At 34.1% G+C, this 11,689-nt stretch overlaps 1 pseudogene; it reads right to left on the reverse strand.

The window, feature by feature from the left end:
- Positions 1-7,141: 7,141 nt before the first annotated feature.
- On the reverse strand, positions 7,142-11,322 carry LOC114085218 (serine/threonine-protein phosphatase PP1-beta catalytic subunit pseudogene; annotated as a pseudogene).
- Between the last annotated feature and the right edge of the window lie 367 nt (positions 11,323-11,689).

Raw genomic sequence — 11,689 nt, forward strand, 5'->3', positions numbered from 1 at the left:
GTTTCAGCTGTGTCAGTCTTAGTTTTATTGTTCATCCGATATCTTACATGATGCGTAGCACATAGTAAGATATTAAAAACCTCATTGTGTGAATTAATAGAAGACTAGATAAATTATCTTGGACATTCCCTGAAAGGTGTTATAGTTTTGATCCCCCAATGAAAGTTTATTTCCTTATAATTCCCATTTTCCCTTAAGGTATTATGCCAAATGGGATCTTATGGTTAAAGATTCTGAATAATTGGACTGTAGTTAATTGAGAGCTTAAGGATCTTTGCTAATTTTTCAGAAAAGCTTATTCCAAGTCATTTAACTCAATAATTTTCCAGTTGAAACTTGGTGGTGACTTTTCAACACTGATTTGTGTAGGAAGGAATAATTTTATATTGTGAGGTCAGAGGGAAACCGCTATAGGTCTTACCAATTCTCTTTGACATGTCAATATGTAGTTTAAAGAAGCTCAGACACTACTTGATAGCATTTTCTGAGGTAATGTTACCTAAAAAGTATTTCTTTACAATTTAAAATGCTTGGTAATATAGTCTTGCATTTTCAGTGGCCAAATTGCTTTTGAAAATGGCCAAAATAAATCATAAGATGATCCAACAAATATAGAATTCACTGGTTTAAACAGTCATGAGTTTTCCAAAGTGGAAGATTTTAAAATATAATTCAATGTCTTCACTGTGTTGTCTGGTTTAAATTTCTACATAGGATGGTATTTTTTGGCTATGTTGCCAAATCTCCTTTGAAACTATTATAGAAATAGATACACACAAGAGCAAGTATATAACAGTTGATCTTGGTAGGAAATTGCAACTCCAGCAAAAGCAGCATGAGTCTGAATGGTTTAATGAGTCTTACAAGAATAAGTATCTGCGTATATAGGTGTTTTTTTTTTTTTAAAAAAAAGACATGATTAAACTTCTGTTTAGTATCTAAGGCAACTAGCATTATTTGCACATTTTCTACTGTTATTTCTACTAAGTATACTTTTATGTTTTCTTGTCATGAAAGAAAAGACATAACTTTAGGTTATATTCTAGATATAATCATTCATGTAAATGAACTGGGGTACTGACAAATTCTTTCCTCCTTCAGACTATAGATTTTAATTGAGATCTGTTTGGATATACAGAGATCTTTAACTGAAGCAATTTAATGGGGCTGTGGAAATTTTTAAAAAAGGATGACTGGAAAATAAAACACAGAACAATGACTTCTATGGGTTGCAACAAAGGAAGATGGCAGGGAAAACTTTAAATTCCCAATGAACTGATTTATTTTTAAATAAAGCATGATTTTCCATTTTTTCAAATTTCAACTGAAGCAAGCATGTAAAATTATTTTTATCACCTGTATTTTATTACAGAAATAATTCTGCACTGGGAAAATTATCCTTAGGTGGCTAATATATTCTTCCATACCAGATTGTGTTTTATAAGGTTTAGTTATAATGCTGATGACTTTTATCCCCATGAATTTAATGTCTTTACTTAGAATAGAATTATAGTACTTTATTTATGTGTGTTCTTCATGATGATCTGAACTTTAAAAGCACACAAAAAATAGTATTAAAATTGAATAATGCTAATATTGTTAATGAAATAATAACCTTTAGGGTTAAATTTGGTTGCTTTTTCAATGTGATAAAAATTAACTATTTTTCTTTCTTTGTATTGGTAAAAGAAAATTAAGACTTTATCTCCCTAGGATTTTTTGCAATGTTAAGTCAATATCTCAAATGTTCTATCCTTAGTTTTCAGTGAGCCCTCTTGTCTTGCTGGTTAGTTGGTTATTTTGTGAAGTTACTATTCTATTACAGTGACTAAAGCAATATAAAAATAAGGTAAGTGTAACAATTTTGGTTCTCAGCGGGAATGGTTGAAAAAAAAGTGCTTTGCCCTTATTCTCCCTTCCCAAGCTCCTGGCAGACAATGATAATCAATTATGGAGTATTTTCCAACTGGGCTTGAATATAGAGACATTTCAGTTGGCACTTGAGTCAAAACATGTTTGTTGGTTTGATGTGAACCACAAATTGCATTTCCAATCCTAGTTGACTTTCTTGCTTGGGAGGAAAGTAGAATGGGCTTAATATAAATGTATTATCTCTACGAAAAAATCAGTTCTGAGTGTATGCTCTACTGATACACAATCAGAATTGCAGCTGTGTATACAAAGGACACAGTGTTATTTATGACCCAGGCTGAGGAGCTTCATGCCAGCCTACACAGATGTACCAGCCTAACTTACAGAGGATTCTGGGCCAACATCACCCTTAACTCTGGAAAAACAGTAGCAGAGTGCCAAGGAGCAGGAATTCCTCCGTTTATCACATGATTGATGTTTTTGGCAAGTTATTGCAACAGAGGAATATAGAACCTTTATGGTGACTAAAGCCAGGGCCTGTCATTTTCTGCTACCTTCAGAAAAATTCAGCTTTATACTTGTGCCAAAGCCCTTTATTAATTAGCAATATCCTACACTAATGGTTATTACTGTAGTTTGCATGCTTAATGCTCATATGTTAAAGGCTTGGTTCCCCAGGGTGGTGCTATTAGGAAGTCATGGAATGTTTAGAAGGTGCAGCCTAGTCGCAGGTCCTTACCTCATTTGAAATGTGCCCTTAAAGGCGATTATGAGACCATGATTCCTTCCTTTCCCTCTTACTTCCTTCCTGGATATAAGGTGAGTAGTTTTGCTCTGCTACATGCTCGCATCATTTGCTTGTTTGAAACCCCAACCATAGGCCTCAAAGCAATGTGTCAACCTGACACGGATAAGAACCTCTAAAACCATGTGCCAAAATAAAACTTTTTCTCTTTTTAATTAATTAACCAGGTTGTTTTGTTACAGCCATAGAAAGCTGAGTAACTCAATAACTGTGTCTTTAGGCTAATGTTAATTAGCATGATACCACACTCAACAGACATTTTTTTTTAAACTACTTTTAGTTTCAGAGATGAAAGCTAAGAACCAATAGCTCTCTGTGACATAGGTACTTTGTGGTCCTGATTTAATTCCTTACTGGTGAAGACTGCTATTTTACAGGTTCTGACCAGATGTTGGTACACTCTGGATACTTAATGATAAAACATAGGCTTGAAAGAACAAATGTTATTGCTGTACTCATATTCTGTTGCCTATTACTCTTTTGCTTCCTTTTTCATAAAGCTTTTGCACATTCTCTTAGAGCAACTATCCAGGACAATCGAATTATCTATAATCGTTAGTTTTTCCCTGATTCACTGCTTGTAATTGACATCACTACATTTACTCAAATTAAATTTGAGGAAAAAAAATGTAGTGATTGAAAATAGCCTGTTAAGTGAACCAGCTAGAATGAACAGTGATTAGTAATGAAGAAAGATAATGATATGCATTGTGATAATTATTGCAATGCTTTCCTATCAAATGATCCTTTTAATTTCTTTTTAAAATATTTGGCAGATTCCTTCTGTAAGTATTTTTAGAATTGAATGCTTATTTTAAAATGGGTTGAGTCAGACTGGTTGTGACATTCATTTTTATTGATCCAGACAATGAAAAGAGGCAAAATGGATTAAGAAAGTGTATTTCTAAGGGAAATAGCCCCCTAAACCACCCCAATTGGAGTTTCTACTTCCTTTGTGAAGCTCTCTGATCACTATCTAAATGTCACCTCTTAGGTTTGGCATTGGTCCACAGCAAACTTTTCCTCAATTGATCCATGTCACCTTTGAATGAAATTTTAATAACAGCATAAAGCCAATACAATACATTTCCTCCCATAAAATAAACTTCTTATTTTCATTGTCATTTAATGCAGATGAGATTTAAACCTTTGCTAAGAGCTATCTGTGATGACAACATACAGTATTCTTCTCAAATCACTTATGAAAAAGTAACCTCTGTTTGTATATCAATCCATTTCTCTACTTCCAAGCTTGACTTGATCTGACAGTTGTGCTACTAATGTAGACAACATGGTCAAAGTATTTTCACTGCTTGAATCTAGTTTTTCTCACAATATTTTGGTAAGAATTATCAACTATGGGATCATATGGTTATTTTGGGCTCTGTGTTTGGCAGCACAATCTATGTCTCAAAGACCAGGACAACCTACTAGTAAAATCAAAAATAATTGAAATTTAAAAACTGGTCCTTATGTCCCGAAGCTTGGTTTTCTCTCTGTTATTCTTCTATTTACTAAATGCTCAACTTTGGATTAGGTTCTTTGGTCCTCGGTTTAGTTTAGTAATACTCCTTTAAGAAGGCAGTTACGGGAATTGTTGACATAATATAAGTAAAGATGCTTTATAAATAACCAAGAATTATTTTTAGCAGCATTGTTGACTCTCTTGTATTTTACATACATATGCATTTCGGAGCTAAATTAAGAAAATTCAAGTAACCCATTTACAGTTCTGCTCAGGGTTGTAATCAGTGGTTTCAATGGTGAGATACTGATCAAAGGTTTTGATTATTTCTTCTTTTTCAAGAAATCGATTCCAACATCAGTTCTCTGTGTATTCTAAATGTCCTAATTTTCTCTACATTTGCTTTTAGAGGGACAAAAAGTACGGTCTTCTATAGGGGAAATATTTGCAAAAGAGTACAATGGCTAAGCCTATCCTGAACTTATACCCCTAAGTTCTATTGCTTCATCAGGATAATATAGTTCAATTGAGATGCTCTTTATTGAACTTGTATCTTAGAAGAAAAGAATCATAGAATTTCAATCAAGGAAAGGTCTTTAAAGATTCACTATTCCTTTTGTTATGTGGAACATGAGTTCTAGTTAGGATTACCAGCTTGATTATGAAATTCCAGTATTACTCATTTTGAGAAACATATTTTCTTCTCTTCAAATAGTATTTTTTATTGCTTTTACTAATAGCAACAAATATTTTTCTCTTTGTTTACTTGCATCAATATCCTAACATTTCTCAATGCTGCCCTATATCCCTGCATATTCAAGATTTTTAATCACTTCTCTTTTTTATTGACTAAACTTATAACATTTCAGGTATAAATTCTATCTTGTGGTTATGCTCTTTTCAAGCTGTCCAGGTTCAAAGGGCATTAATATACATATTAAAACACTATTGTCTAAGCATTTCAGAGCCTATGCATTATTTTATCATATTTAAAATGAACATGAGCATCTTTGAAGGGCTAGCGATCTTTAAAATTGGAAGAGAAAAATGGTGTAGGTTGGACTTTTGTTTGTATAACTGATACAGATGGTCAGAGTATTCATTTAATTAAGCCAGGTAAAATTAATTTTTCTATCACTACATCTTTAGTTATTGTATAATGAATATTGACTCTAAATTAGTTTCCTAGAAACCTTATGGAAAGAATTAGTTGGTTTATGTTATTTTATTTTATTAAAATTTTGGGGGGGTACTAGCATTGGAACTTAGGGGAGCTTTACCACTGAGCCACATCCCCAACCCTCTTAATTTTTATTTTATTTTTTTCAATTAGAAAATTTTTACTAAATGAGAAAACTATGATGTGCTTTAAAACACAATGGAATTAGGAGAAAAAGACATATGCATTGTAAAGAACTTTTGCACTGTGCTGAAAATCAAATATTTCTTGCAGTAATAAAATGTGCCAATCCATAAAATGTAAGTTAACAGAATTCTCAATTTAACATTTTCAAAGACAATATTAAGGTAAAGAATTTTATGATAGCACATATAGAAAGGTGTTATAAATATGATGTCCATTCCTGTGAATCTTACAAATTTGACAATGCTCAAAAAAAGATTTTGGAACACATTAATGAATCACAAACCTGTGTCCTGTAAGTTCTCCTTCTAAAATTTTTATGTTGACTTTTCTATTCCTTGCTATTTGTTAATTCTAAATCTAGAAGAAGAAGAAGAAGAAGGAGAAGGAGAAGGAGAAGGAGAAGGAGAAGAAGAAAAGAAGAAGAAGAAAATAAATACTGTAATAAATTCTTGATCATGTACAGAGTGAACTACCATAGTTTACTATATGTCTATACAATATCATATGATCTTTGATTATGAAAAACTAGAATTAAAATCTTACTGACACAGCCTTAAAATAGTATACATAGTATATATATTAGATAGTGAATCATCCAATACCTGTAGTTGAAAATACGTCCCAAGTTCTCTGCATATTTGATTTTATAAGCATCCATTTAAATACATCCTTTGTACAGAGGGAGGAAAAGAGCATCAGCTTTCCAAGGCTTGTCAAAAAATGATTCTCATGTTCTGTGGATTTAAAAACAAAACAAACAACAAAACCCACAAAAACAAAACTGATGCGGGTGAGGATGTTATTAGGAAGTAGACATGTTAAAAAGTGTTTTGTGCAAATTAAAATCTAAAGCCAAGGTTTTAATCACATTACCAACTACTTATCTTAAAATTAAATGAAATGCTACTACACAATAGAGCATCAAAAAGCCCAAATCCAAATCAATGGCAATTTCTGTAAAAAGCAAAAATATTTACTATCAGCTGTATGTTTTCCCAAACTATTTGATTAAAAATTAGTGGATTGGATAGTTTGCATATTTTTAAAAACTTTCAATCTCTAAAGTTCCTTTTACTATAATGAGGCATAGTTTTCTTAGTAAGGGCAAATAGGTAGTCAAGTACAGGAAAATAATAGTTGATGAATGTCTTTAAAGGTCTTTCCATGTATCACTTTCAAAAATATTTCAGAAAAAAAATTAAAATAGTTGCCATCATTTTAGGAAAAACAAACAAACAAAACAAGCCCCCAATAATAAACGACCAAGCAACAATAAAACCACATTGATGGATCATCATGCTTTCATCTGATTTAACTATCACATCTAGTTTAACTGGAATGCTTTTCAACTTTAAAAATTGTGATACATGAAGATGTAAATTTAATGGATAATTTTGAATTTGGTTTTAACTTCTTTTTCTGAATATTATAAGAGAGTAAGAATACTTATTAAAATACAGCATAGCACATCTTTGTATTAGGAAAAAAATTAAGATCCTTTACCCATCTCCTTAAGTTAAAGGTGTGACATCGTAAAGTGTGTCAAATGGCTGGATGGTTTTACAGTGCACACTTATATATTAGGAAGTATCTCCTTAACAAATCTGATGGTTTCTTTATAGAATTTCTTTCTTCACTTTTTTTTCAGTGGATTAGCTATTTGAGGTGGAGTGACAGGACATCCAGAATTCAGTCCACCATACTGATACTTAGCTTTCATTTCAGATGGTTTCAATATCTGAAATGAACACATCAAAGCTTCATCCACATTCATCATTCTACCAGTATTATCAAACTTGCCACAGTAATGCGGGGCTGAAAATAGGGTAACCAACTGTCGTTTTGCAAAAAAATTCATATCCATCTTTCACCAACTGATGGGCTCGACAAATCAAGTCCAAATCATGATGATTCAGAAATTTACTGAATTTGTCAGCTCCAAAAGCAAAGGACACACTATGATCGGTTTTCTCCCCAGCCTTGCACATCCTTATCTGGGTCAGATCACAGAAAATCACAGAGCAAACCTATATCAGGGACATCTGTGGGTCTCATTATTCTCCAAATCTGCTCCATAGATTGCAAGTCTGGTGATAGTCCTCCATACAACAGAAGATCTTCTCATCCACAATGGCAGCTATAGGCAGAGAGTTAAAGCAATTAGTGAAGGTCTTCCACAACTTAATATTAAACTTTCATTTGCATTCATCATAGAATCCATAAATGCATTTGATGATAGCACTTCCATGATTTTCTCTTGATAGAGAAGTTCTCTGGATATTTGATTTTATAAGCCAATAGCAAACAAATGGTTTCCAAAGACTGCTTTCCTCTGTCCACATAATTTCCCAATAAAACAGATTGGCTTCTGGTGGGAAACTTCCATATTCAAATAATCTCAGTAAATCTGTATACTGTCCATGAATATCTCCACAAATTTTCAGTGGTACTTCTAATTCCAAAAGAATAGGCTGGCTGAGCAAGATTTCATGAGATTGATACATAAGCCCTGAACTTCTGCTTCAGTCATCTGCACAATCTTTCCTGGACAACATTCTTATGCTAAGGAAAAGATCTTTATAAAATCCACTCCCAGAACAGCAATCGGAGGTAACCAAGGGCCATGCACAAATAGAAGAGCAAAGAAATACACATTCCAGGGACACACTATGCCCAGCAGCAGGCACCCTTGCCCCTTCTTTGGAAGGGTCACTGGAGGCCAGCATGACAGCCAGGAGAGTACCAAGGCCCTTTCTGAAGGCTCTATTTTTTTTTTTTTTTTTCTGAAACAGGATCACTACATTGCTGAGGCAAGACTCGAATTTGGGATCCACCTGCCTCAGCCTCCCAAGTTGCTGGAATTACACAGGCCTGGCTATTATTTTATTTTTAAAATGTTTTAAATGTGATTGTGGCTGCTCTAACAAATTGTTATCTGTTTAGAGCTTAAAGGAACAACTGTGTTGTTATAAAGGATTGGAGTTTGGAAATCTAAAATAGGTTGACAGGGCTTCATTCTTTCTGGGGCTTGACAGGTAATCTGCATCTTCGCCTTTTCCAGCTTCTGGATCCTTCTCATTCCTAGGCTCATAGACTTGCATCATTCCTGCCACAGTCTGGCTGGGCACAAATGCCGCAGTCTGGCTGGGCACACAATCACGAGCCACCACACAGCTTGTAGATTCAAACAGCAACTCTTTATTCCCGAACTCACACCAGCCGTCTACAATCACGTTCTGGGGAAATCCACATTCTCTGCCCAAATCCACGTTCTCTGCCCAAATCCAAATCCACTGGGCTTCTATCTCCAAAATATACTGTCTGAATCCCGTGAGAACTCAAGGGGAACTCAGGCAGCAGGATACGCCCTATTCCCAGCAGGAATAATCTTAAACCTTAAACCTGGAACCTAAACCGGGAACGCCCTAATCCGCCTTGGTCCTTGAGCAAGGTCACCTACATTCAATGTCACTGCAACATGGGGTACGCTGGCAAGGAAATTGTCATACCTACTTGGCTAATGGCTCCCAGCAATTCCCACCACTGATTCTGTCATTTCATCTTCTTCTCTGACTGATGCTCCTCTTACTGGTGATTAATTTGGAATAATCTAGGATTATCTCCTCAGCTCAAGGTCCTTTACTTAATTACATCTGCAAAGTCCTCTTGCCAGGCAAGGAAAGCTGTTTACCTATTCTTGAAATTATGATGTGAGCATCTTTGGAAACCATTATTCTGTCTAGTGCATGGTAATACAAATCATTTATAAAAGATAAAAATGCTAAATTTAAGAGCAAAATACTTTTTTCAAAACATTTATCCTTGATACAGGATGTTCAAGCTTTTTTCAAATTATCATCCTTGATAGAAGATGTCCAAAACAGTAGTGAAGATGTGAACCTGTTTTTACTTGTGGGAACCAGTTTAGGCAAAGACAATTTTATTTAAACTTATCTTGATGAGATAGACTAGTGAAGAAAAACAGGACCCTGGCTTATTTCAGGTCTTGCTTATCCTAAGGGAATGATTTGTCACTTTGAATAATCACTAGAAACAAAGGACATCTAGTTTCCAGAAGAAAAAAATGTATGTGAATGGAGTTTTGTAAAATATAGTTAATTTCTCTTTCTGAAGGCCTGTGAATATGAACCATCCTACTCATGTGAGTAGGATTCTTGCTGAATCCTGACTGACCACTAAAGGAAACACTTAGCTCAGATAATTATGTGAACAAGAAAAAAATATTATTTCCCTGAAAATATTCCATGTAACATTTTTAAAATGATTCAACTATATCTTGTGATTGGTATTTTTGAAAACTTTGGCTGTTTCTCTACCACTGTGGCAACTCATTGCAGCATTTATGACATTCTGCAGAACATGATTGATGAATTTTACTTTTTTTCTTTGTCTAGAGGAAAATAGTCCAAAGTTTTAAATGACTTTTTCATATAAACAATAGAGTGATTATACTATTGTTATTTTTCAGTTCTGAAATAATATCTGAAAGGATGAGCGAAAATAATTCAATTATTGGGGAACCAAATCTGGGCATTAGATCACATCTCTATGATATGAATGCCGTAAGAAAGTCTTGCATTCTAAAAGTTAAGTGTGAATCTGTCATATATTCACTATAATTTTTAAGAAGAGTAAGGGGAAAAGGAGATAAGACAAATGAATTAATCTTTTGGGGATAGATTTTTGTAGAATGATAGGATAAATAGGTTCAGTGTAGTGAAAACAACCTATGATTGATATTAGGGCATAGGGTCCACCTTGCTGAGCTCAGGGTGGAGATTGTCAGAGGGGGTATGTTCTGCCCTGGTTCCATGCAATGACACCTCACTCTGGATCTATATGCAGTGGTGTATAATCTTCCCAACACATGCCATGTAGTCAATAAACATTTCTACAATAAAAGAAGAAGGATATATAAAATTAAGGGATGAAAAGCCTTATATCTTTCTCAGCCTTACTTTGTAATTAATTTTTCTTATATATAAGTGAATTAAGCTGAGGCTTGAGAATGACATGTTTAAAGTATCTAAAGAGAAACCAATAAAATTAAATAACTTAAGACCAATTGTTTCTTATTTTTTAGATATTTGTGTGAAAGAAAAGCAATGCTGAAAACCACAGGAGAAAGGATGGAATAAATTTAGTATAATTTTACTTTTATTTATTTATTTACTTATTTATTTTTGTCTTTTGGTACTGGGGATTGAACCCAGAGATACTTTGTTACTGAGTTACATATCCAGCCCCTTTTTATTTATTTATTTTTTATTTTGAGAAAGGATCTCACTAAGTTGCTTAGGGCCTTGCTAAGTGGCCCTGTCTGACCTCAAACTTGCAATCCTCCTGTGTCCTTGGTTGCTGGGATTACAGGCATGTGCCACCACACCCGTCTTACTTTTTTTTAAAAAAATAATATGATTAGTATTTAAACTATTATCCTAGTTAAGGTCAATCAGAATTGATATATACAAATTAAATATGTCTGGTTGTTATCCCAATATTGGGTACACAGGTGTTAGTTCAAATTTGAAGCAGATGAGACAGCAGTGCTACACTAGCAGTTATCCACATGATCACCAAGAGACCCTGGCCCCTTAAATCCAAATTAAATGTGCCTGAATCCCAAGGTAACTGTTTACCTTTATTCTAGACATCTCTAGCTGTAGAATCTCTTTCCTTCTGAAGTCACCTATTTCTGGATTACTTCAAAATCTTACATATATACTTTCCTATTTCTGCTCTATGATATGCTCCCCCACATTTCTGTTCTTCCTTTGAATTACCTGTGTACATTCTCAGATTCTCATTAGATCAAGTTTTCACATGTAGAGAACTAATCCTTGATGTTTTTGAAAAATGGAAAAGGTTTCAAACCACAAGGTAAAAACTTGTACTTGAGTACTGGACATTTGCATTATTAAAAAAAAAAAAAAAGTCATTTATTGCCACTTAGTCTCTAGCCTGGTTAACTCTTATCAGAGCAACTCAGAGCCCTCTAACTCCAGTTTCCAAGCTCAGTTTTAATTTCTGTTTTATATCCAGAGATTTGGTGAAATAATGTGTTCAACAACAGCCTTGAATTTCACATGCTCTCTTCCCCACTCATTTCTGTAAAGAGAAAGGAGCACAGAGAGGTTCCCCACCCCCGTTGATATGCATT

This window comes from Marmota flaviventris, chromosome 1 (genome assembly GCF_047511675.1).
Source record: "Marmota flaviventris isolate mMarFla1 chromosome 1, mMarFla1.hap1, whole genome shotgun sequence".
NCBI classification, from domain to species: domain Eukaryota; kingdom Metazoa; phylum Chordata; class Mammalia; order Rodentia; family Sciuridae; genus Marmota; species Marmota flaviventris.